The sequence below is a fragment of the Ranitomeya variabilis genome, chromosome 4, assembly GCF_051348905.1.
Source record: "Ranitomeya variabilis isolate aRanVar5 chromosome 4, aRanVar5.hap1, whole genome shotgun sequence".
NCBI lineage: Eukaryota > Metazoa > Chordata > Amphibia > Anura > Dendrobatidae > Ranitomeya > Ranitomeya variabilis.
Window position 1 is genome coordinate 315634379 of NC_135235.1, and position 21756 is coordinate 315656134.

The following is a 21756-nucleotide window of genomic DNA, read 5'->3' on the forward strand; positions in this document are numbered from 1 at the left end:
GGGTTTCTGCTGTTTTGGTACTTTTGGTACTCTGCAAATTTTACCTGCAAACTATTCTTGCAAAATCTGCATTCCAAAATCCAAATAGCGCTCTTATTTTCAAAGCCCTGCTGTGTGGCCAAACAGTAGATTCTGAAGAAATATGGTGCATCACCGCATTTTGTGAGAAATCTAACATTTCTAACATCCTAACAAAATAAAAGGAGGTTTGAAAGTGAATGCTGACAAAAAGTACACATATGAAAAATGCTATTTATTTACATTTTTGTGTGGTGCAACAAGTTGGTTTAAGGATATAAGCAGTCAAAGAATAAAAATGACTAATGTTTCAAAATTTTAAACAAAATTTAGATATTTTCACAGAAAAAAACTAAAAATATATTGACCTAAATTTACAGTTAATGTAAAGTACAATGTGTCACAAAAAATACTTTCAGAATTACGGGGATATGTAGAAGCATTCCAGAGTTATTACTGCATACAGTGATAAAAGTCATATTTTTTTAAAATGGGGCTTGGCCATTTAGCTCAAAATAGGCTTTCATAATGAGGTAATCATATTTGATTACCTCATTCATCAATAAACCATAAAAATACTTAATAAACAAAAGCTTAAAAAGCAGGTAATCATAGTTTTAAAGTCTGAAATGCACATGCGATACTGACATCTAAGTTTCAGCACATTTTGGGACAAATGTTTTCACATTGAAAGTTAACAATCATGAAAATATTTTCTCTAAATTGTTGTCTCCTTTTTTGCTCCAATTATTTGCATTTAATAACAAATAAAACTTGATGTAACATTATGCATGCACATTGTCTTTTATGTGCAACCATCACCTGTCTCACAAACACAGGGTTTGAATGAACCTGATGAATGGAGTCAAATTGAAAATGTAAAAAAATCTCTGTCAAAATTGCTGTTTTTTTCTACTCATTCACAAAGAGTTAATGAAAGTTATTAAATATGTACAACAAAATAGCAGGAGTTTCAAATAGAAATCATGCTGCAAAAACCAGTCAAAGCAAAAATAAAAATATCTACTTTCAGGGGTTTCGCTTGACATTTGCCAAGTGTCTAGCACTCCTAAAGTTGTTTGTGTTTGGCCGAAATAGCTCAGATGGGAGAGCGTTAGACTGAAGATCTAAAGGTCCCTGGTTCGATCCCGGGTTTCGGCAACATCATTTTTCTTGATTCTTTACATTTTAAGGAGAAAATAAACAAAGCACGTGGACTGATTATTTAAAGAAAATGTAAAAGGCCTAAAAATCTTAACTATCTACAGAAAATAAAATGTTAAAAAGATGAGAAATGGGAACTTTTCCATTTGAGCAAATTATTATTTTTTTGTAATTTTTCCTCTGTTTTGTTTATTTCCATTTCACTTAGCTGTAAGAGGATTTAAAGGGAACCTGATAGCTGATAAAGAAAGCATGTATCAGACACTAGCTGAATGATTTCAACCATGTATGTTTGACTATGAAATGCTGTGGTGTATATGAATTCATTGTGAGAAGTAATTTCTAAAATGGGGTCACTTTGGGGGGGTTTCTGCTGTTTTGGTACTTTTGGTACTCTGCAAATTTTACCTGCAAACTATTCTTGCAAAATCTGCATTCCAAAATCCAAATAGCGCTCTTATTTTCAAAGCCCTGCTGTGTGGCCAAACAGTAGATTCTGAAGAAATATGGTGCATCACCGCATTTTGTGAGAAATCTAACATTTCTAACATCCTAACAAAATAAAAGGAGGTTTGAAAGTGAATGCTGACAAAAAGTACACATATGAAAAATGCTATTTATTTACATTTTTGTGTGGTGCAACAAGTTGGTTTAAGGATATAAGCAGTCAAAGAATAAAAATGACTAATATTTCAAAATTTTAAACAAAATGTAGATATTTTCACAGAAAAAAACTAAAAATATATTGACCTAAATTTACAGTTAATGTAAAGTACAATGTGTCACAAAAAACACTTTCAGAATTACGGGGATATGTAGAAGCATTCCAGAGTTATTACTGCATACAGTGATAAAAGTCATATTTTTTTAAAATGGGGCTTGGCCATTTAGCTCAAAATAGGCTTGATAACTAATAGTTTAAACAAATGTATTGAAATAAAAACTGTAATATTAAATATTTTAAAATAATTTTCAATGACAATTACTGGTCATATTTCTTCTGACTAACTTGGAAAGAGTTAAGGCACAGAATCCACAAGAAGTCAGGATGGCCGAGCGGTCTAAGGCGCTGCGTTCAGGTCGCAGTCTCTCTTGGAGGCGTGGGTTCAAATCCCACTTCTGACATCACCTTTTCATGAAACTATACAGATTCTCAGTCAATTATTGATTAGATGGGGATCAAACCAAACTTAGCAATGGGCCTTAAAAAATCCGATCCCAAAGTTACCACTACCTGGGAGTCTTTGGGGTGAATCTGAAATTGTCGTCTATAAACGGAACTCTAGGACCGTGAAATAGTTTTTATGTGCATATGTTAGCTGTCTTGGCACTATAAAAATACTGCCGGCGGTCAATGGGGCGGGACTATTTCAACTCTTTGTGTTCTCTTTCCCTATTAGGGCGGAGACTCCACATCCTATGGGGCTGTTCTGGGAGATTTCTATAAACTGAATTGCCGGTAAGTCTAATTTCATATTTGATTACCTCATTCATCAATAGACCATAAAAATACTTAATAAACAAAAGCTTAAAAAGCAGGTAATCATAGTTTTAAAGTCTGAAATGCACATGCAATACTGACATCTAAGTTTCAGCACATTTTGGGACAAATGTTTTCACATTGAAAGTTAACAATCATTAAAATATTTTCTCTAAATTGTTGTCTCCTTTTTTGCTCCAATTATTTGCATTTAATAACAAATAAAACTTGATGTAACATTATGCATGCACATTGTCTTTTATGTGCAACCATCACCTGTCTCACAAACACAGGGTTTGAATGAACCTGATGAATGGAGTCAAATTGAAAATGTAAAAAAATCTCTGTCAAAATTGCTGTTTTTTTCTACTCATTCACAAAGAGTTAATGAAAGTTATTAAATATGTACAACAAAATAGCAGGAGTTTCAAATAGAAATCATGCTGCAAAAACCAGTCAAAGCAAAAATAAAAATATCTACTTTCAGGGGTTTCGCTTGACATTTGCCAAGTGTCTAGCACTCCTAAAGTTGTTTGTGTTTGGCCGAAATAGCTCAGATGGGAGAGCGTTAGACTGAAGATCTAAAGGTCCCGGGTTTCGGTAACATCATTTTTCTTGATTCTTTACATTTTAAGGAGAAAATAAACAAAGCACGTGGACTGATTATTTAAAGAAAATGTAAAAGGCCTAAAAATCTTAACTATCTACAGAAAATAAAATGTTAAAAAGATGAGAAATGGGAACTTTTCCATTTGAGCAAATTATTATTTTTTTGTAATTTTTCCTCTGTTTTGTTTATTTCCATTTCACTTAGCTGTAAGAGGATTTAAAGGGAACCTGATAGCTGATAAAGAAAGCATGTATCAGACACTAGCTGAATGATTTCAACCATGTATGTTTGACTATGAAATGCTGTGGTGTATATGAATTCATTGTGAGAAGTAATTTCTAAAATGGGGTCACTTTGGGGGGGTTTCTGCTGTAAACAAAAGCTTAAAAAGTAGGTAATCATAGTTTTAAAGTCTGAAATGCACATGCGATACTGACATCTAAGTTTCAGCACATTTTGGGACAAATGTTTTCACATTGAAAGTTAACAATCATTAAAATATTTTCTCTAAATTGTTGTCTCCTTTTTTGCTCCAATTATTTGCATTTAATAACAAATAAAACTTGATGTAACATTATGCATGCACATTGTCTTTTATGTGCAACCATCACCTGTCTCACAAACACAGGGTTTGAATGAACCTGATGAATGGAGTCAAATTGAAAATGTAAAAAAATCTCTGTCAAAATTGCTGTTTTTTTCTACTCATTCACAAAGAGTGTTAATGAAAGTTATTAAATATGTACAACAAAATAGCAGGAGTTTCAAATAGAAATCATGCTGCAAAAACCAGTCAAAGCAAAAATAAAAATATCTACTTTCAGGGGTTTCGCTTGACATTTGCCAAGTGTCTAGCACTCCTAAAGTTGTTTGTGTTTGGCTGAAATAGCTCAGATGGGAGAGCGTTAGACTGAAGATCTCAAGGTCCCTGGTTCGATCCCGGGTTTCGGCAACATCATTTTTCTTGATTCTTTACATTTTAAGGAGAAAATAAACAAAGCACGTGGACTGATTATTTAAAGAAAATGTAAAAGGCCTAAAAATCTTAACTATCTACAGAAAATAAAATGTTAAAAAGATGAGAAATGGGAACTTTTCCATTTGAGCAAATTATTATTTTTTTGTAATTTTTCCTCTGTTTTGTTTATTTCCATTTCACTTAGCTGTAAGAGGATTTAAAGGGAACCTGATAGCTGATAAAGAAAGCATGTATCAGACACTAGCTGAATGATTTCAACCATGTATGTTTGACTATGAAATGCTGTGGTGTATATGAATTCATTGTGAGAAGTAATTTCTAAAATGGGGTCACTTTGGGGGGGTTTCTGCTGTTTTGGTACTTTTGGTACTCTGCAAATTTTACCTGCAAACTATTCTTGCAAAATCTGCATTCCAAAATCCAAATAGCGCTCTTATTTTCAAAGCCCTGCTGTGTGGCCAAACAGTAGATTCTGAAGAAATATGGTGCATCACCGCATTTTGTGAGAAATCTAACATTTCTAACATCCTAACAAAATAAAAGGAGGTTTGAAAGTGAATGCTGACAAAAAGTACACATATGAAAAATGCTATTTATTTACATTTTTGTGTGGTGCAACAAGTTGGTTTAAGGATATAAGCAGTCAAAGAATAAAAATGACTAATATTTCAAAATTTTAAACAAAATTTAGATATTTTCACAGAAAAAAACTAAAAATATATTGACCTAAATTTACAGTTAATGTAAAGTACAATGTGTCACAAAAAATACTTTCAGAATTACGGGGATATGTAGAAGCATTCCAGAGTTATTACTGCATACAGTGATAAAAGTCATATTTTTTTAAAATGGGGCTTGGCCATTTAGCTCAAAATAGGCTTTCATAATGAGGTAATCATATTTGATTACCTCATTCATCAATAAACCATAAAAATACTTAATAAACAAAAGCTTAAAAAGCAGGTAATCATAGTTTTAAAGTCTGAAATGCACATGCGATACTGACATCTAAGTTTCAGCACATTTTGGGACAAATGTTTTCACATTGAAAGTTAACAATCATGAAAATATTTTCTCTAAATTGTTGTCTCCTTTTTTGCTCCAATTATTTGCATTTAATAACAAATAAAACTTGATGTAACATTATGCATGCACATTGTCTTTTATGTGCAACCATCACCTGTCTCACAAACACAGGGTTTGAATGAACCTGATGAATGGAGTCAAATTGAAAATGTAAAAAAATCTCTGTCAAAATTGCTGTTTTTTTCTACTCATTCACAAAGAGTTAATGAAAGTTATTAAATATGTACAACAAAATAGCAGGAGTTTCAAATAGAAATCATGCTGCAAAAACCAGTCAAAGCAAAAATAAAAATATCTACTTTCAGGGGTTTCGCTTGACATTTGCCAAGTGTCTAGCACTCCTAAAGTTGTTTGTGTTTGGCCGAAATAGCTCAGATGGGAGAGCGTTAGACTGAAGATCTAAAGGTCCCTGGTTCGATCCCGGGTTTCGGCAACATCATTTTTCTTGATTCTTTACATTTTAAGGAGAAAATAAACAAAGCACGTGGACTGATTATTTAAAGAAAATGTAAAAGGCCTAAAAATCTTAACTATCTACAGAAAATAAAATGTTAAAAAGATGAGAAATGGGAACTTTTCCATTTGAGCAAATTATTATTTTTTTGTAATTTTTCCTCTGTTTTGTTTATTTCCATTTCACTTAGCTGTAAGAGGATTTAAAGGGAACCTGATAGCTGATAAAGAAAGCATGTATCAGACACTAGCTGAATGATTTCAACCATGTATGTTTGACTATGAAATGCTGTGGTGTATATGAATTCATTGTGAGAAGTAATTTCTAAAATGGGGTCACTTTGGGGGGGTTTCTGCTGTTTTGGTACTTTTGGTACTCTGCAAATTTTACCTGCAAACTATTCTTGCAAAATCTGCATTCCAAAATCCAAATAGCGCTCTTATTTTCAAAGCCCTGCTGTGTGGCCAAACAGTAGATTCTGAAGAAATATGGTGCATCACCGCATTTTGTGAGAAATCTAACATTTCTAACATCCTAACAAAATAAAAGGAGGTTTGAAAGTGAATGCTGACAAAAAGTACACATATGAAAAATGCTATTTATTTACATTTTTGTGTGGTGCAACAAGTTGGTTTAAGGATATAAGCAGTCAAAGAATAAAAATGACTAATATTTCAAAATTTTAAACAAAATGTAGATATTTTCACAGAAAAAAACTAAAAATATATTGACCTAAATTTACAGTTAATGTAAAGTACAATGTGTCACAAAAAACACTTTCAGAATTACGGGGATATGTAGAAGCATTCCAGAGTTATTACTGCATACAGTGATAAAAGTCATATTTTTTTAAAATGGGGCTTGGCCATTTAGCTCAAAATAGGCTTGATAACTAATAGTTTAAACAAATGTATTGAAATAAAAACTGTAATATTAAATATTTTAAAATAATTTTCAATGACAATTACTGGTCATATTTCTTCTGACTAACTTGGAAAGAGTTAAGGCACAGAATCCACAAGAAGTCAGGATGGCCGAGCGGTCTAAGGCGCTGCGTTCAGGTCGCAGTCTCTCTTGGAGGCGTGGGTTCAAATCCCACTTCTGACATCACCTTTTCATGAAACTATACAGATTCTCAGTCAATTATTGATTAGATGGGGATCAAACCAAACTTAGCAATGGGCCTTAAAAAATCCGATCCCAAAGTTACCACTACCTGGGAGTCTTTGGGGTGAATCTGAAATTGTCGTCTATAAACGGAACTCTAGGACCGTGAAATAGTTTTTATGTGCATATGTTAGCTGTCTTGGCACTATAAAAATACTGCCGGCGGTCAATGGGGCGGGACTATTTCAACTCTTTGTGTTCTCTTTCCCTATTAGGGCGGAGACTCCACATCCTATGGGGCTGTTCTGGGAGATTTCTATAAACTGAATTGCCGGTAAGTCTAATTTCATATTTGATTACCTCATTCATCAATAGACCATAAAAATACTTAATAAACAAAAGCTTAAAAAGCAGGTAATCATAGTTTTAAAGTCTGAAATGCACATGCGATACTGACATCTAAGTTTCAGCACATTTTGGGACAAATGTTTTCACATTGAAAGTTAACAATCATTAAAATATTTTCTCTAAATTGTTGTCTCCTTTTTTGCTCCAATTATTTGCATTTAATAACAAATAAAACTTGATGTAACATTATGCATGCACATTGTCTTTTATGTGCAACCATCACCTGTCTCACAAACACAGGGTTTGAATGAACCTGATGAATGGAGTCAAATTGAAAATGTAAAAAAATCTCTGTCAAAATTGCTGTTTTTTTCTACTCATTCACAAAGAGTTAATGAAAGTTATTAAATATGTACAACAAAATAGCAGGAGTTTCAAATAGAAATCATGCTGCAAAAACCAGTCAAAGCAAAAATAAAAATATCTACTTTCAGGGGTTTCGCTTGACATTTGCCAAGTGTCTAGCACTCCTAAAGTTGTTTGTGTTTGGCCGAAATAGCTCAGATGGGAGAGCGTTAGACTGAAGATCTAAAGGTCCCGGGTTTCGGTAACATCATTTTTCTTGATTCTTTACATTTTAAGGAGAAAATAAACAAAGCACGTGGACTGATTATTTAAAGAAAATGTAAAAGGCCTAAAAATCTTAACTATCTACAGAAAATAAAATGTTAAAAAGATGAGAAATGGGAACTTTTCCATTTGAGCAAATTATTATTTTTTTGTAATTTTTCCTCTGTTTTGTTTATTTCCATTTCACTTAGCTGTAAGAGGATTTAAAGGGAACCTGATAGCTGATAAAGAAAGCATGTATCAGACACTAGCTGAATGATTTCAACCATGTATGTTTGACTATGAAATGCTGTGGTGTATATGAATTCATTGTGAGAAGTAATTTCTAAAATGGGGTCACTTTGGGGGGGTTTCTGCTGTAAACAAAAGCTTAAAAAGTAGGTAATCATAGTTTTAAAGTCTGAAATGCACATGCGATACTGACATCTAAGTTTCAGCACATTTTGGGACAAATGTTTTCACATTGAAAGTTAACAATCATTAAAATATTTTCTCTAAATTGTTGTCTCCTTTTTTGCTCCAATTATTTGCATTTAATAACAAATAAAACTTGATGTAACATTATGCATGCACATTGTCTTTTATGTGCAACCATCACCTGTCTCACAAACACAGGGTTTGAATGAACCTGATGAATGGAGTCAAATTGAAAATGTAAAAAAATCTCTGTCAAAATTGCTGTTTTTTTCTACTCATTCACAAAGAGTGTTAATGAAAGTTATTAAATATGTACAACAAAATAGCAGGAGTTTCAAATAGAAATCATGCTGCAAAAACCAGTCAAAGCAAAAATAAAAATATCTACTTTCAGGGGTTTCGCTTGACATTTGCCAAGTGTCTAGCACTCCTAAAGTTGTTTGTGTTTGGCTGAAATAGCTCAGATGGGAGAGCGTTAGACTGAAGATCTCAAGGTCCCTGGTTCGATCCCGGGTTTCGGCAACATCATTTTTCTTGATTCTTTACATTTTAAGGAGAAAATAAACAAAGCACGTGGACTGATTATTTAAAGAAAATGTAAAAGGCCTAAAAATCTTAACTATCTACAGAAAATAAAATGTTAAAAAGATGAGAAATGGGAACTTTTCCATTTGAGCAAATTATTATTTTTTTGTAATTTTTCCTCTGTTTTGTTTATTTCCATTTCACTTAGCTGTAAGAGGATTTAAAGGGAACCTGATAGCTGATAAAGAAAGCATGTATCAGACACTAGCTGAATGATTTCAACCATGTATGTTTGACTATGAAATGCTGTGGTGTATATGAATTCATTGTGAGAAGTAATTTCTAAAATGGGGTCACTTTGGGGGGGTTTCTGCTGTTTTGGTACTTTTGGTACTCTGCAAATTTTACCTGCAAACTATTCTTGCAAAATCTGCATTCCAAAATCCAAATAGCGCTCTTATTTTCAAAGCCCTGCTGTGTGGCCAAACAGTAGATTCTGAAGAAATATGGTGCATCACCGCATTTTGTGAGAAATCTAACATTTCTAACATCCTAACAAAATAAAAGGAGGTTTGAAAGTGAATGCTGACAAAAAGTACACATATGAAAAATGCTATTTATTTACATTTTTGTGTGGTGCAACAAGTTGGTTTAAGGATATAAGCAGTCAAAGAATAAAAATGACTAATATTTCAAAATTTTAAACAAAATTTAGATATTTTCACAGAAAAAAACTAAAAATATATTGACCTAAATTTACAGTTAATGTAAAGTACAATGTGTCACAAAAAATACTTTCAGAATTACGGGGATATGTAGAAGCATTCCAGAGTTATTACTGCATACAGTGATAAAAGTCATATTTTTTTAAAATGGGGCTTGGCCATTTAGCTCAAAATAGGCTTTCATAATGAGGTAATCATATTTGATTACCTCATTCATCAATAAACCATAAAAATACTTAATAAACAAAAGCTTAAAAAGCAGGTAATCATAGTTTTAAAGTCTGAAATGCACATGCGATACTGACATCTAAGTTTCAGCACATTTTGGGACAAATGTTTTCACATTGAAAGTTAACAATCATGAAAATATTTTCTCTAAATTGTTGTCTCCTTTTTTGCTCCAATTATTTGCATTTAATAACAAATAAAACTTGATGTAACATTATGCATGCACATTGTCTTTTATGTGCAACCATCACCTGTCTCACAAACACAGGGTTTGAATGAACCTGATGAATGGAGTCAAATTGAAAATGTAAAAAAATCTCTGTCAAAATTGCTGTTTTTTTCTACTCATTCACAAAGAGTTAATGAAAGTTATTAAATATGTACAACAAAATAGCAGGAGTTTCAAATAGAAATCATGCTGCAAAAACCAGTCAAAGCAAAAATAAAAATATCTACTTTCAGGGGTTTCGCTTGACATTTGCCAAGTGTCTAGCACTCCTAAAGTTGTTTGTGTTTGGCCGAAATAGCTCAGATGGGAGAGCGTTAGACTGAAGATCTAAAGGTCCCTGGTTCGATCCCGGGTTTCGGCAACATCATTTTTCTTGATTCTTTACATTTTAAGGAGAAAATAAACAAAGCACGTGGACTGATTATTTAAAGAAAATGTAAAAGGCCTAAAAATCTTAACTATCTACAGAAAATAAAATGTTAAAAAGATGAGAAATGGGAACTTTTCCATTTGAGCAAATTATTATTTTTTTGTAATTTTTCCTCTGTTTTGTTTATTTCCATTTCACTTAGCTGTAAGAGGATTTAAAGGGAACCTGATAGCTGATAAAGAAAGCATGTATCAGACACTAGCTGAATGATTTCAACCATGTATGTTTGACTATGAAATGCTGTGGTGTATATGAATTCATTGTGAGAAGTAATTTCTAAAATGGGGTCACTTTGGGGGGGTTTCTGCTGTTTTGGTACTTTTGGTACTCTGCAAATTTTACCTGCAAACTATTCTTGCAAAATCTGCATTCCAAAATCCAAATAGCGCTCTTATTTTCAAAGCCCTGCTGTGTGGCCAAACAGTAGATTCTGAAGAAATATGGTGCATCACCGCATTTTGTGAGAAATCTAACATTTCTAACATCCTAACAAAATAAAAGGAGGTTTGAAAGTGAATGCTGACAAAAAGTACACATATGAAAAATGCTATTTATTTACATTTTTGTGTGGTGCAACAAGTTGGTTTAAGGATATAAGCAGTCAAAGAATAAAAATGACTAATATTTCAAAATTTTAAACAAAATGTAGATATTTTCACAGAAAAAAACTAAAAATATATTGACCTAAATTTACAGTTAATGTAAAGTACAATGTGTCACAAAAAACACTTTCAGAATTACGGGGATATGTAGAAGCATTCCAGAGTTATTACTGCATACAGTGATAAAAGTCATATTTTTTTAAAATGGGGCTTGGCCATTTAGCTCAAAATAGGCTTGATAACTAATAGTTTAAACAAATGTATTGAAATAAAAACTGTAATATTAAATATTTTAAAATAATTTTCAATGACAATTACTGGTCATATTTCTTCTGACTAACTTGGAAAGAGTTAAGGCACAGAATCCACAAGAAGTCAGGATGGCCGAGCGGTCTAAGGCGCTGCGTTCAGGTCGCAGTCTCTCTTGGAGGCGTGGGTTCAAATCCCACTTCTGACATCACCTTTTCATGAAACTATACAGATTCTCAGTCAATTATTGATTAGATGGGGATCAAACCAAACTTAGCAATGGGCCTTAAAAAATCCGATCCCAAAGTTACCACTACCTGGGAGTCTTTGGGGTGAATCTGAAATTGTCGTCTATAAACGGAACTCTAGGACCGTGAAATAGTTTTTATGTGCATATGTTAGCTGTCTTGGCACTATAAAAATACTGCCGGCGGTCAATGGGGCGGGACTATTTCAACTCTTTGTGTTCTCTTTCCCTATTAGGGCGGAGACTCCACATCCTATGGGGCTGTTCTGGGAGATTTCTATAAACTGAATTGCCGGTAAGTCTAATTTCATATTTGATTACCTCATTCATCAATAGACCATAAAAATACTTAATAAACAAAAGCTTAAAAAGCAGGTAATCATAGTTTTAAAGTCTGAAATGCACATGCGATACTGACATCTAAGTTTCAGCACATTTTGGGACAAATGTTTTCACATTGAAAGTTAACAATCATTAAAATATTTTCTCTAAATTGTTGTCTCCTTTTTTGCTCCAATTATTTGCATTTAATAACAAATAAAACTTGATGTAACATTATGCATGCACATTGTCTTTTATGTGCAACCATCACCTGTCTCACAAACACAGGGTTTGAATGAACCTGATGAATGGAGTCAAATTGAAAATGTAAAAAAATCTCTGTCAAAATTGCTGTTTTTTTCTACTCATTCACAAAGAGTTAATGAAAGTTATTAAATATGTACAACAAAATAGCAGGAGTTTCAAATAGAAATCATGCTGCAAAAACCAGTCAAAGCAAAAATAAAAATATCTACTTTCAGGGGTTTCGCTTGACATTTGCCAAGTGTCTAGCACTCCTAAAGTTGTTTGTGTTTGGCCGAAATAGCTCAGATGGGAGAGCGTTAGACTGAAGATCTAAAGGTCCCGGGTTTCGGTAACATCATTTTTCTTGATTCTTTACATTTTAAGGAGAAAATAAACAAAGCACGTGGACTGATTATTTAAAGAAAATGTAAAAGGCCTAAAAATCTTAACTATCTACAGAAAATAAAATGTTAAAAAGATGAGAAATGGGAACTTTTCCATTTGAGCAAATTATTATTTTTTTGTAATTTTTCCTCTGTTTTGTTTATTTCCATTTCACTTAGCTGTAAGAGGATTTAAAGGGAACCTGATAGCTGATAAAGAAAGCATGTATCAGACACTAGCTGAATGATTTCAACCATGTATGTTTGACTATGAAATGCTGTGGTGTATATGAATTCATTGTGAGAAGTAATTTCTAAAATGGGGTCACTTTGGGGGGGTTTCTGCTGTAAACAAAAGCTTAAAAAGTAGGTAATCATAGTTTTAAAGTCTGAAATGCACATGCGATACTGACATCTAAGTTTCAGCACATTTTGGGACAAATGTTTTCACATTGAAAGTTAACAATCATTAAAATATTTTCTCTAAATTGTTGTCTCCTTTTTTGCTCCAATTATTTGCATTTAATAACAAATAAAACTTGATGTAACATTATGCATGCACATTGTCTTTTATGTGCAACCATCACCTGTCTCACAAACACAGGGTTTGAATGAACCTGATGAATGGAGTCAAATTGAAAATGTAAAAAAATCTCTGTCAAAATTGCTGTTTTTTTCTACTCATTCACAAAGAGTGTTAATGAAAGTTATTAAATATGTACAACAAAATAGCAGGAGTTTCAAATAGAAATCATGCTGCAAAAACCAGTCAAAGCAAAAATAAAAATATCTACTTTCAGGGGTTTCGCTTGACATTTGCCAAGTGTCTAGCACTCCTAAAGTTGTTTGTGTTTGGCTGAAATAGCTCAGATGGGAGAGCGTTAGACTGAAGATCTCAAGGTCCCTGGTTCGATCCCGGGTTTCGGCAACATCATTTTTCTTGATTCTTTACATTTTAAGGAGAAAATAAACAAAGCACGTGGACTGATTATTTAAAGAAAATGTAAAAGGCCTAAAAATCTTAACTATCTACAGAAAATAAAATGTTAAAAAGATGAGAAATGGGAACTTTTCCATTTGAGCAAATTATTATTTTTTTGTAATTTTTCCTCTGTTTTGTTTATTTCCATTTCACTTAGCTGTAAGAGGATTTAAAGGGAACCTGATAGCTGATAAAGAAAGCATGTATCAGACACTAGCTGAATGATTTCAACCATGTATGTTTGACTATGAAATGCTGTGGTGTATATGAATTCATTGTGAGAAGTAATTTCTAAAATGGGGTCACTTTGGGGGGGTTTCTGCTGTAAACAAAAGCTTAAAAAGTAGGTAATCATAGTTTTAAAGTCTGAAATGCACATGCGATACTGACATCTAAGTTTCAGCACATTTTGGGACAAATGTTTTCACATTGAAAGTTAACAATCATTAAAATATTTTCTCTAAATTGTTGTCTCCTTTTTTGCTCCAATTATTTGCATTTAATAACAAATAAAACTTGATGTAACATTATGCATGCACATTGTCTTTTATGTGCAACCATCACCTGTCTCACAAACACAGGGTTTGAATGAACCTGATGAATGGAGTCAAATTGAAAATGTAAAAAAATCTCTGTCAAAATTGCTGTTTTTTTCTACTCATTCACAAAGAGTGTTAATGAAAGTTATTAAATATGTACAACAAAATAGCAGGAGTTTCAAATAGAAATCATGCTGCAAAAACCAGTCAAAGCAAAAATAAAAATATCTACTTTCAGGGGTTTCGCTTGACATTTGCCAAGTGTCTAGCACTCCTAAAGTTGTTTGTGTTTGGCTGAAATAGCTCAGATGGGAGAGCGTTAGACTGAAGATCTCAAGGTCCCTGGTTCGATCCCGGGTTTCGGCAACATCATTTTTCTTGATTCTTTACATTTTAAGGAGAAAATAAACAAAGCACGTGGACTGATTATTTAAAGAAAATGTAAAAGGCCTAAAAATCTTAACTATCTACAGAAAATAAAATGTTAAAAAGATGAGAAATGGGAACTTTTCCATTTGAGCAAATTATTATTTTTTTGTAATTTTTCCTCTGTTTTGTTTATTTCCATTTCACTTAGCTGTAAGAGGATTTAAAGGGAACCTGATAGCTGATAAAGAAAGCATGTATCAGACACTAGCTGAATGATTTCAACCATGTATGTTTGACTATGAAATGCTGTGGTGTATATGAATTCATTGTGAGAAGTAATTTCTAAAATGGGGTCACTTTGGGGGGGTTTCTGCTGTTTTGGTACTTTTGGTACTCTGCAAATTTTACCTGCAAACTATTCTTGCAAAATCTGCATTCCAAAATCCAAATAGCGCTCTTATTTTCAAAGCCCTGCTGTGTGGCCAAACAGTAGATTCTGAAGAAATATGGTGCATCACCGCATTTTGTGAGAAATCTAACATTTCTAACATCCTAACAAAATAAAAGGAGGTTTGAAAGTGAATGCTGACAAAAAGTACACATATGAAAAATGCTATTTATTTACATTTTTGTGTGGTGCAACAAGTTGGTTTAAGGATATAAGCAGTCAAAGAATAAAAATGACTAATATTTCAAAATTTTAAACAAAATTTAGATATTTTCACAGAAAAAAACTAAAAATATATTGACCTAAATTTACAGTTAATGTAAAGTACAATGTGTCACAAAAAACACTTTCAGAATTACGGGGATATGTAGAAGCATTCCAGAGTTATTACTGCATACAGTGATAAAAGTCATATTTTTTTAAAATGGGGCTTGGCCATTTAGCTCAAAATAGGCTTGATAACTAATAGTTTAAACAAATGTATTGAAATAAAAACTGTAATATTAAATATTTTAAAATAATTTTCAATGACAATTACTGGTCATATTTCTTCTGACTAACTTGGAAAGAGTTAAGGCACAGAATCCACAAGAAGTCAGGATGGCCGAGCGGTCTAAGGCGCTGCGTTCAGGTCGCAGTCTCTCTTGGAGGCGTGGGTTCAAATCCCACTTCTGACATCACCTTTTCATGAAACTATACAGATTCTCAGTCAATTATTGATTAGATGGGGATCAAACCAAACTTAGCAATGGGCCTTAAAAAATCCGATCCCAAAGTTACCACTACCTGGGAGTCTTTGGGGTGAATCTGAAATTGTCGTCTATAAACGGAACTCTAGGACCGTGAAATAGTTTTTATGTGCATATGTTAGCTGTCTTGGCACTATAAAAATACTGCCGGCGGTCAATGGGGCGGGACTATTTCAACTCTTTGTGTTCTCTTTCCCTATTAGGGCGGAGACTCCACATCCTATGGGGCTGTTCTGGGAGATTTCTATAAACTGAATTGCCGGTAAGTCTAATTTCATATTTGATTACCTCATTCATCAATAGACCATAAAAATACTTAATAAACAAAAGCTTAAAAAGCAGGTAATCATAGTTTTAAAGTCTGAAATGCACATGCGATACTGACATCTAAGTTTCAGCACATTTTGGGACAAATGTTTTCACATTGAAAGTTAACAATCATTAAAATATTTTCTCTAAATTGTTGTCTCCTTTTTTGCTCCAATTATTTGCATTTAATAACAAATAAAACTTGATGTAACATTATGCATGCACATTGTCTTTTATGTGCAACCATCACCTGTCTCACAAACACAGGGTTTGAATGAACCTGATGAATGGAGTCAAATTGAAAATGTAAAAAAATCTCTGTCAAAATTGCTGTTTTTTTCTACTCATTCACAAAGAGTTAATGAAAGTTATTAAATATGTACAACAAAATAGCAGGAGTTTCAAATAGAAATCATGCTGCAAAAACCAGTCAAAGCAAAAATAAAAATATCTACTTTCAGGGGTTTCGCTTGACATTTGCCAAGTGTCTAGCACTCCTAAAGTTGTTTGTGTTTGGCCGAAATAGCTCAGATGGGAGAGCGTTAGACTGAAGATCTAAAGGTCCCGGGTTTCGGTAACATCATTTTTCTTGATTCTTTACATTTTAAGGAGAAAATAAACAAAGCACGTGGACTGATTATTTAAAGAAAATGTAAAAGGCCTAAAAATCTTAACTATCTACAGAAAATAAAATGTTAAAAAGATGAGAAATGGGAACTTTTCCATTTGAGCAAATTATTATTTTTTTGTAATTTTTCCTCTGTTTTGTTTATTTCCATTTCACTTAGCTGTAAGAGGATTTAAAGGGAACCTGATAGCTGATAAAGAAAGCATGTATCAGACACTAGCTGAATGATTTCAACCATGTATGTTTGACTATGAAATGCTGTGGTGTATATGAATTCATTGTGAGAAGTAATTTCTAAAATGGGGTCACTTTGGGGGGGTTTCTGCTGTTTTGGTACTTTTGGTACTCTGCAAATTTTACCTGCAAACTATTCTTGCAAAATCTGCATTCCAAAATCCAAATAGCGCTCTTATTTTCAAAGCCCTGCTGTGTGGCCAAACAGTAGATTCTGAAGAAATATGGTGCATCATCGCATTTTGTGAGAAATCTAACATTTCTAACATCCTAACAAAATAAAAGGAGGTTTGAAAGTGAATGCTGACCAAAAGTACACATATGAAAAATGCTATTTATTTACATTTTTGTGTGGTGCGACAAGTTGGTTTAAGGATATAAGCAGTCAAAGAATAAAAATGACTAATATTTCAAAATTTTAAACAAAATTTAGATATTTTCACAGAAAAAAACAAAAAATATATTGACCTAAATTTACAGTTAATGTAAAGTACAATGTGTCACAAAAAACACTTTCAGAATTACGGGGATATGTAGAAGCATTCCAGAGTTATTACTGCATACAGTGATAAAAGTCATATTTTTTTTAAAATGGGGCTTGGCCATTTAGCTCAAAATAGGCTTGATAACTAATAGTTTAAACAAATGTATTGAAATAAAAACTGTAATATTAAATATTTGAAAATAATTTTCAATGACAATTACTGGTCATATTTCTGCTGACTAACTTGGAAAGAGTTAAGGCACAGAATCCACAAGAAGTCAGGATGGCCGAGCGGTCTAAGGCACTGCGTTCAGGACGCAGTCTCTCTTGGAGGCGTGGGTTCAAATCCCACTTCTGACATCACCTTTTCATGAAACTATACAGATTCTCAGTCAATTATTGATTAGATGGGGATCAAACCAAACTTAGCAATGGGCCTTAAAAAATCCGATCCCAAAGTTACCACTACCTGGGAGTCTTTGGGGTGAATCTGAAATTGTCGTCTATAAACGGAACTCTAGGACCGTGAAATAGTTTTTATGTGCATATGTTAGCTGTCTTGGCACTATAAAAATACTGCCGGCGGTCAATGGGGCGGGACTATTTCAACTCTTTGTGTTCTCTTTCCCTATTAGGGCGGAGACTCCACATCCTATGGGGCTGTTCTGGGAGATTTCTATAAACTGAATTGCCGGTAAGTCTAATTTCATATTTGATTACCTCATTCATCAATAGACCATAAAAATACTTAATAAACAAAAGCTTAAAAAGCAGGTAATCATAGTTTTAAAGTCTGAAATGCACATGCGATACTGACATCTAAGTTTCAGCACATTTTGGGACAAATGTTTTCACATTGAAAGTTAACAATCATTAAAATATTTTCTCTAAATTGTTGTCTCCTTTTTTGCTCCAATTATTTGCATTTAATAACAAATAAAACTTGATGTAACATTATATATGCACATTGTCTTTTATGTGCAACCATCACCTGTCTCACAAACACAGGGTTTGAATGAACCTGATGAATGGAGTCAAATTGAAAATGTAAAAAAATCTCTGTCAAAATTGCTGTTTTTTTTCTACTCATTCACAAAGAGTTAATGAAAGTTATTAAATATGTACAACAAAATAGCAGGAGTTTCAAATAGAAATCATGCTGCAAAAACCAGTCAAAGCAAAAATAAAAATATCTACTTTCAGGGGTTTCGCTTGACATTTGCCAAGTGTCTAGCACTCCTAAAGTCGTTTGTGTTTGGCCGAAATAGCTCAGATGGGAGAGCGTTAGACTGAAGATCTAAAGGTCCCTGGTTCGATCCCGGGTTTCGGCAACATCATTTTTCTTGATTCTTTACATTTTAAGGAGAAAATAAACAAAGCACGTGGACTGATTATTTAAAGAAAATGTAAAAGGCCTAAAAATCTTAACTATCTACAGAAAATAAAATGTTAAAAAGATGAGAAATGGGAACTTTTCCATTTGAGCAAATTATTATTTTTTTGTAATTTTTCCTCTGTTTTGTTTATTTCCATTTCACTTAGCTGTAAGAGGATTTAAAGGGAACCTGATAGCTGATAAAGAAAGCATGTATCAGACACTAGCTGAATGATTTCAACCATGTATGTTTGACTATGAAATGCTGTGGTGTATATGAATTCATTGTGAGAAGTAATTTCTAAAATGGGGTCACTTTGGGGGGGTTTCTGCTGTTTTGGTACTTTTGGTACTCTGCAAATTTTACCTGCAAACTATTCTTGCAAAATCTGCATTCCAAAATCCAAATAGCGCTCTTATTTTCAAAGCCCTGCTGTGTGGCCAAACAGTAGATTCTGAAGAAATATGGTGCATCATCGCATTTTGTGAGAAATCTAACATTTCTAACATCCTAACAAAATAAAAGGAGGTTTGAAAGTGAATGCTGACCAAAAGTACACATATGAAAAATGCTATTTATTTACATTTTTGTGTGGTGCGACAAGTTGGTTTAAGGATATAAGCAGTCAAAGAATAAAAATGACTAATATTTCAAAATTTTAAACAAAATTTAGATATTTTCACAGAAAAAACTAAAAATATATTGACCTAAATTTACAGTTAATGTAAAGTACAATGTGTCACAAAAAACACTTTCAGAATTACGGGGATATGTAGAAGCATTCCAGAGTTATTACTGCATACAGGGATAAAAGTCATATTTTTTTAAAATGGGGCTTGGCCATTTAGCTCAAAATAGGCTTGATAACTAATAGTTTAAACAAATGTATTGAAATAAAAGCTGTAATAATAAATATTTTAAAATAATTTTCAATGACAATTACTGGTCATATATCTTCTGACTAACTTGGAAAGAGTTAAGGCACAGAATCCACAAGAAGTCAGGATGGCCGAGCGGTCTAAGTCGCTGCGTTAAGGTCACAGTCTCTCTTGGAGGCATGGGTTCAAATCCCACTTCTGACATCACCTTTTCATGAAACTATACAGATTCTCAGTCAATTATTGATTAGATGGGGATCAAACCAAACTTAGCAATGGGCCTTAAAAAATCCGATCCCAAAGTTACCACTACCTGGGAGTCTTTGGGGTGAATCTGAAATTGTCGTCTAAAAACGGAACTCTAGGACCGTGAAATAGTTTTTATGTGCATATGTTAGCTGTCTTGGCACTATAAAAATACTGCGGGCGGTCAATGGGGCGTGACTATTTCAACTCTTTGTGTTCTCTTTCCCTATTAGGGCTGAGACTCCACATCCTATGGGGCTGTTCTGGGAGATTTCTATAAACTGAATTGCCGGTAAGTCTAATTTCATATTTGATTACCTCATTCATCAATAGACCATAAAAATACTTAATAAACAAAAGCTTAACCCCTTCCTGACATCCGACGTACTATCCCGTCGAGGTGGGGTGGGCCCGTATGACCGCCGACGGGATAGTACGTCATAGCCGATCGGCCGCGCTCACGGGGGGAGCGCGGCCGATCGCGGCCGGGTGTCGGCTGCATATCGCAGCTGACATCCGGCACTATGTGCCAGGAGCGGTCACGGACCGCTCCCGGCACATTAACCCCCGGCACACCGCGATCAAACATGATCGCGATGTGCCGGCGGTGCAGGGAAGCATCGCGCAGGGAGGGGGCTCCCTGCGGGCTTCCCTGAGCCCCCCGCAGCAACGCGATGTGATCGCGTTGCTGCGAGGGTCTTACCTCCCTCCCTGCCTGCTCCAGACCCGGATCCAAGATGGCCGCGGATCCGGGTCCTGCAGGGAGGGAGGTGGCTTCACAGACGCCTGCTCAGAGCAGGCACTGTGAAGCAGCCTGTACTTCTCGCAGATCAGTAATCTGTCAGAGTGCTATGCAAACTGGCAGATCACCGATCTGTATTGTCCCCCCCTGGGGCAAAGTAAAAAAGTAAAAAAAAAAATTTCCAAATGTGTAAAAAAAAATAAAAAAAATATTCCAAAATAATGAAAAAAAAAAAATATTATTCCCATAAATACATTTCTTTGTCTAAATAAAAAAAAAAACAATAAAAGTACACATATTTAGTATCGCCGCGTCCGTAACGACCCCACCTATAAAACTGCCCCACTAGTTAACCCCTTCAGTAAACACCGTAAGAAAAAAAAAAAAAAACGAGGCAAAAAACAACGCTTTATTACCATACCGCCGAACAAAAAGTGGAATAACACGCGATCAAAAAGACTGATATAAATATCCATGGTACCGCTGAAAACGTCATCTTGTCCCGCAAAAAACAAGCCGCCATACAGCATCATCAGCAAAAAAATAAAAAAGTTATAGTCCTGAGAAAAAAGCGATACCAAAATAATTATTTTTTCTATAAAATAGTTTTTATCGTATAAAAGCGCCAAAACATAAAAAAATGATATAAATGAGATATCGCTGTAATCATACTGACCCGACGAATAAAACTGCTTTATCAATTTTACCAAACGCGGAACGGTATAAACGCCTCTCCCAAAAGAAATTCAGGAATTGCTGGTTTTTGGTCATTCTGCCTCACAAAAATCGGAATAAAAAGCGATCAAAAACGGTCACATGTCCGAAAATGTTACCAATAAAAACGTCAACTCGTCCCGCAAAAAACAAGACCTCACATGACTCTGTGGAGCAAAATGTGGAAAAATTATAGCTCTCAAAATGTGGAGACGCAAAAACTTTTTTGCTATAAAAAGCGTCGCTGGTTTCACACTTGCGTTTTTGTCTGCAGCGTTTTTTGCACAAAAAAACGCATGCGTTTTTTCCCTATATTTAACATTGAAAACGCATGCGTTTTTTTGTAGACGTTTGGTCGCGTTTTCAAACGCATGCGGTTTTTTTCTGCATGCGTTAATTTTCAGAAATACAACCTGCAGTATTTTCTTGATGTTTTTAAGCACATGCGTTTGTTTGCGTTAAAAACGCATGCATTTTTATCGAAAAAAAACAGAAAACACACTGAAAAGCCACCCACCACCATCAAGGTGATAAAGGGATCCAAACCCTAACCCTAACTCTACCCCTAACCTCACCCCTA

General features: G+C 34.0%; 9 non-coding genes across 9 annotated transcripts; all 9 read left to right on the top strand.

Moving 5' to 3' along the window:
• Window positions 1–1106: 1106 nt before the first annotated feature.
• Window positions 1107–1179, top strand: TRNAF-GAA (transfer RNA phenylalanine (anticodon GAA)). The gene has a single exon. It is a non-coding gene; the product is annotated as a tRNA-Phe (tRNA).
• Window positions 1180–2224: 1045 nt separating this feature from the next.
• Window positions 2225–2307, top strand: TRNAL-CAG (transfer RNA leucine (anticodon CAG)). Its single transcript has one exon. It is a non-coding gene; the product is annotated as a tRNA-Leu (tRNA).
• A 3390-nt stretch (window positions 2308–5697) lies between these two features.
• On the top strand, window positions 5698–5770 carry TRNAF-GAA (transfer RNA phenylalanine (anticodon GAA)). The gene has a single exon. It is a non-coding gene; the product is annotated as a tRNA-Phe (tRNA).
• Window positions 5771–6815: 1045 nt separating this feature from the next.
• TRNAL-CAG (transfer RNA leucine (anticodon CAG)) lies at window positions 6816–6898 on the top strand. The gene has a single exon. It is a non-coding gene; the product is annotated as a tRNA-Leu (tRNA).
• A 3390-nt stretch (window positions 6899–10288) lies between these two features.
• TRNAF-GAA (transfer RNA phenylalanine (anticodon GAA)) lies at window positions 10289–10361 on the top strand. The gene has a single exon. It is a non-coding gene; the product is annotated as a tRNA-Phe (tRNA).
• Window positions 10362–11406: 1045 nt separating this feature from the next.
• TRNAL-CAG (transfer RNA leucine (anticodon CAG)) lies at window positions 11407–11489 on the top strand. The gene has a single exon. It is a non-coding gene; the product is annotated as a tRNA-Leu (tRNA).
• Window positions 11490–15410: 3921 nt separating this feature from the next.
• On the top strand, window positions 15411–15493 carry TRNAL-CAG (transfer RNA leucine (anticodon CAG)). The gene has a single exon. It is a non-coding gene; the product is annotated as a tRNA-Leu (tRNA).
• A 2004-nt stretch (window positions 15494–17497) lies between these two features.
• TRNAL-CAG (transfer RNA leucine (anticodon CAG)) lies at window positions 17498–17580 on the top strand. The gene has a single exon. It is a non-coding gene; the product is annotated as a tRNA-Leu (tRNA).
• Window positions 17581–18478: 898 nt separating this feature from the next.
• TRNAF-GAA (transfer RNA phenylalanine (anticodon GAA)) lies at window positions 18479–18551 on the top strand. The gene has a single exon. It is a non-coding gene; the product is annotated as a tRNA-Phe (tRNA).
• Window positions 18552–21756: the final 3205 nt, after the last annotated feature.